Below are 4,599 nucleotides of genomic sequence, written 5' to 3'. Positions count from 1 at the left end.
GTCTTTGATCTAGGCCTTGGTCTTGTTGATTTCCCCACCCAAAGTTTGGGTGGTTCCTCCATCCAGGGTTGTAGGTTTTGGAGTATGGATTATGGTTTTGCCTAGGTGAATTCCCAATGTAGTTGGCTTGCTCCTGACTACCCTCTGCTTCTTCATTCACTTCTTCTTGGGTTATTGATGAGGTGGTGATTGCTGCTACCTGGTTCCTCTCCATCTTCTTTGTGAGGTCAGCTAATTGCTTGGTAATGAGCTTGTTTTGGGCCAGCAGAGCATCTACATTGTTTAGCTCCATCACTCCTCTAGTGTTCCCTCTTTCGGAGGCATAGAAGTAGTCATTCTCTGCTACAGTTTCAATGATATCTATGGCCTTCTCAATGGTTTTCTTCTTGTTCAGAGATCCCCCGGATGAGTGGTCTACTGCTTTCTTTGATTCATAAGAAAGGCCTTCATAGAAAATGTGTAGCTGCACCCATTCATTGAACATATCTGGTGGACATCTCCTTGTTAGGTCCTTAAACCTCTCCCATGCTTCATATAGAGTCTCACCATCCTGCTGCCTGAATGTTTGCACCTCAGCTCTCAGCCTGTTAATCCGTTGAGGAGGATAGAATCTTGCCAAGAATTTGTTTACCACATCTTCCCAGGTTGCTAAACTCTCCTTTGGGAAGGATTCCAGCCATTTAGATGCCTTGTCCTTGAGTGAGAAAGGGAACAGAAGTAGTCTATAGGTGTCAGGATGAACACCATTAGACTTCACAGTATCACATATCCTCAGGAAGGTGGTTAGATGTTGATTTGGGTCTTCTTGGACACTCCCTCTGAATGAACAGTTGTTTGAACAAGGGTGATGAGCTGTGGCTTTAGTTCAAAGTTGTTGAAATGTATGGTTGGCCTTTGGATGCTACTCCCATAGTTTCCTGGGTTTGGGTTGATGTAAGAACCCAGAACTCTTCTCTCTTGCCCAGCATGATTTGCTAGACCCTCTCTGCCATGGTTGTGAGCCTCTTCTTCATGATGGTTATCCATATTCTCCTCCATGTTTGGTTCAAAGTACTCTTCCTCTTTCTCAGCACCAACTACTCTCTTTCCTCTAACTTCCCTCCTTAATCTAAGGAAGGTCCTCTCTGGTTCAGAATCAAAAGAAGTTGAAGCCCCGCTTCTCCTCCCTGTCATACAACCAACAAGGTACAAGCAAGGAAATAGATCCAAAAACTATTCTAAAAAAATGCTGTTAGTGTGAGTGATGCAATATATCAAACAGTTAGTGGGTGAGTGAAACAGAGTGTAAACAACTGAAATAAAGGGGTTAAAGGGATGGGAATACAAAATAACTGAAACCGAAAGTAAAGTGCTCAAACAGAAATTTAAATCAACAGAATAACAAATGCTCAATCTAGTGATCCTCCAACTTAATCATTGTTGATACAAAATCAATCCCCGGCAACGGTGCCATAAACTTGATACGCACAAAACTTGTCTCTCAACAAATTTTCTTCGGCAAGTGTACCGAATTTGTCGTCAAGTAAAAACTCACAATAGAGTGAGGTCGAATCCCACAGAGATTGATTGATCAAGCAACTTTAATTAGAGGAATGTTCTAGTTGAGCGAACCAGAATTTGATTTGAGATTTGCAGAAAATTAAATGGCGGGAAAGTAAATAGCAGAAACAGTAAATGCTAGAAATAAAGAGCTGAATGTAAATGGCGGAAAGTAAATTGCAGAATCTTAAACGGGAATGGGGTAATTGCTCATAAAAGTAAATGGCAGAAATTAAAGAGAATGGGTAAGATCAGAAATGGGGAGTTCATTGGGCTCAGGAGATATTACATTCTCCGGATCAAGTTCATTTTCATCTCTTCCTCAATCAATGCATTCATTGATCTCCTTGGCAATCTTAAGTGATCGAATTCCAATTTCTTGGTAATTCAATCTCTCAAATCTTGATCAATAGCCAATTCCTTGGTCAATTGCTCATGAGAAGAGATGAAGTATGGTCACTGATTATACCACATGCATTTTCCAAATCAAGTTTTGGTAGGATTATAGTCACATATCCATCCAAATCCAATTTGGTCTAGCATGATAAAGCATTTCTAGCATGATCTCTTCATTCCTCTTTCAAGGTTCAGAAGAGATCCAAGTATGAATAGCTTCTTTTCCAAGATAACTACCCAATTGGATGAAGATCGAAAGCTTTCTAGTAAAATCAAGAAAAAAGATAGAAGAAGGAGAATGAAAACTAATATTGATCCATCAAATTACAACAGAGCTCCCTAATCCAATGAAAGGGGTTTAGTTGTTCATAACTCTGGAAGATGAAAACAAAGATGGAGAATACATCATGAAAGTAAAACTAGAAGTGCAGAGAAAGTAAAATACAGAGAGTAGTTCTATGCCAAAGGCTCCCTAAAGTTTCCAACTCCCTAACTAATTCAAAGCTACTCCTATATATACTACTCTTCTGATCTTCTAGTTGGCTCTTCAAGTTTTGGGTATGGGCCTCTGAATCTTGAGTTTGAAGCAGTTATCCTTTTCATTGGGCTTAGCTTTGCTTGCAGAGAGAAAAGGTGAAGTAGGCAGGGACTTTGACTCAGGACGTTAGTGGTGCCAACGTTAAGTGAAAGTGTGGGTTCGAGAATGTTAGTGACAATCAGCTTTTTCACTAACGTTCCTAACCCAAATATGATCACGTTGACTTCAACGTTAGTGGCACTAACGTGACCACTAACGTTGCCTCTTGGTCCTTCGCACACGTTATTGAGACTTACCTTTCCCAATAACGTGGAGAGTCCTCCCTTGTCCCTATGTTAGAGTCCACGTTAAGTAGGTTAACGTGGCTTCTAACGTAGTAATGCCAATCCTTCGAGAACGTTAGTGACACTTACCTTTGTCACTAACGTTCCAATGTGCCCCTATTTCCCACGTTAGAGTCCACGTTAACTAAGTTAACGTGGCTTCTAATGTAGTCATGCTAGCCATCTCCAACATTAGGGACAAAGGTGAGTGTCACTAACGTTGGCTCATCATCTCTTTATCCACGTTAGCTTCCACGTTAACTAAGTTAACGTGGGAGTTAACGTTGCTCATGGTGGCTTTTGGTGGTTCACCCCAACGTTAGTGACAAAGGTAAGTGTCACTAACGTTGGCTATCAATTGCTCTCTCCACGTTAGCTTCCACGTTAACTAAGTTAATGTGGGAGTTAACGTGGCTTATGGAGGCTTGGCCAACGTTACTGACAAAGGTGAATGTCACTAACGTTGGCTTCTCTTTTGCTTCTTAACGTTAGAGTCCACGTTAACTAAGTTAACGTGGCAACTAACGTGGCCATTTATGAGCTTGGTCCAACGTTAGTGACAAAGGAGAGTGTCACTAACATTGGCCTTGTTGTCTTCTTCCACGTTAGAGTTCACGTTAACTTAGTTAACGTGACTTTTAACGTAGGTTTATGATAGCTTCGAGGGTGTTATTGGCGATTACCTTTCTCATTAACTTTGCAAGTTAGCACCCATTCCACGTTAGAGGTTACGTTAGTGGGACTAACGTGACTGCTAACGTGGTTCTTCTTTGCTTCCTTTGTCCTGAAATCAAGCAACAAAGTGCATCAAAGTTCTAGTCCAAGTCATGAGTCATGCATCATCCAATTTGTCATATAATTCATGCAAAATTCTCATGAATTCATGTAAAGTGCACAATGTATGCTTGAATCAAGATGTAAGTGAATATCTACCCAAAACTAGCTTATTTTCTAAGAAAATGCATGAAACTACCTTAAAAATAGTAAAGAAAAGGTCAGTGAAACTGGCCAGAATGCCCTGGCATCAGTGAGTGATGGCATGGCTTCCACCTACTTAGAGACATAGTCAGTAGCCACTAGTATGTAAAGGTTTGAATTTGAGCAGGGGAAAGGTCCCATGAAGTCAACTTCCCATACATCAAACAACTCTACTTCAAGTATGAAATTTTGTGGAATCTTATGTCTCCTGGATAGATTTCTGGATCTCTGACATCTGTCACATTTTTCAATGACGGATCAGGCGTGTTTGAAAAGAGTGGGCCAATAGGGGCCGCTTTGAAGCGCTTTAGCCGCCTTCCTCTCTCCATTGAAGTGGCTATCATAGTCTGAACTATGAAAATGTCATAATACTCCTTGAATCATTTCCTCAGGGATACATCTCCATATGATGTTGTCAGAACATCTTCTTAAGAGCTATAGGTCATCCCATTTGAAGTATCGAGAATCATGAATAATTATTTTTCTTTGATTCTAATTAAGTTCCATAGGAATGATTCCTAGCCTTGCAGTTAGCCATATCAGCAAACCATGGTATAACCTTAATGGCTAGAATTTGTTCATTTGGAAATTCTTCTTTGAGGGGTATTTGTGGTGCTTGAGTTTCTTCGAGATAGATTCTGGAAAGATGGTCTGCTACTGGATTTTTTATGCCTTTTCTATCCTGAATTTTCACATCAAAATCTTGAAGCAGTAACAGCCATCTTATTAATTTGGGCTTGGCATCCTATTTAGACAAAAGATACTTAAGAGCAGAATGATCAGTGTAGACTATTACTTTTGAAACAATCAGATAAGAACTAAATT

At 40.3% G+C, this 4,599-nt stretch overlaps 1 non-coding gene across 1 annotated transcript; it reads left to right on the top strand.

Moving 5' to 3' along the window:
* Window positions 1–479: 479 nt before the first annotated feature.
* LOC112768083 (small nucleolar RNA R71) lies at window positions 480–586 on the top strand. Its single transcript, XR_003185522.1, has one exon. It is a non-coding gene; the product is annotated as a small nucleolar RNA R71 (small nucleolar RNA).
* Window positions 587–4,599: the final 4,013 nt, after the last annotated feature.

The sequence above is a fragment of the Arachis hypogaea genome, chromosome 17 (genome assembly GCF_003086295.3).
Source record: "Arachis hypogaea cultivar Tifrunner chromosome 17, arahy.Tifrunner.gnm2.J5K5, whole genome shotgun sequence".
In the NCBI taxonomy this organism is placed as follows: domain Eukaryota; kingdom Viridiplantae; phylum Streptophyta; class Magnoliopsida; order Fabales; family Fabaceae; genus Arachis; species Arachis hypogaea.
The sequence above is the reverse complement of the archived record's forward strand: the minus strand, read 5'-3'. Positions and strand labels throughout refer to the sequence as shown.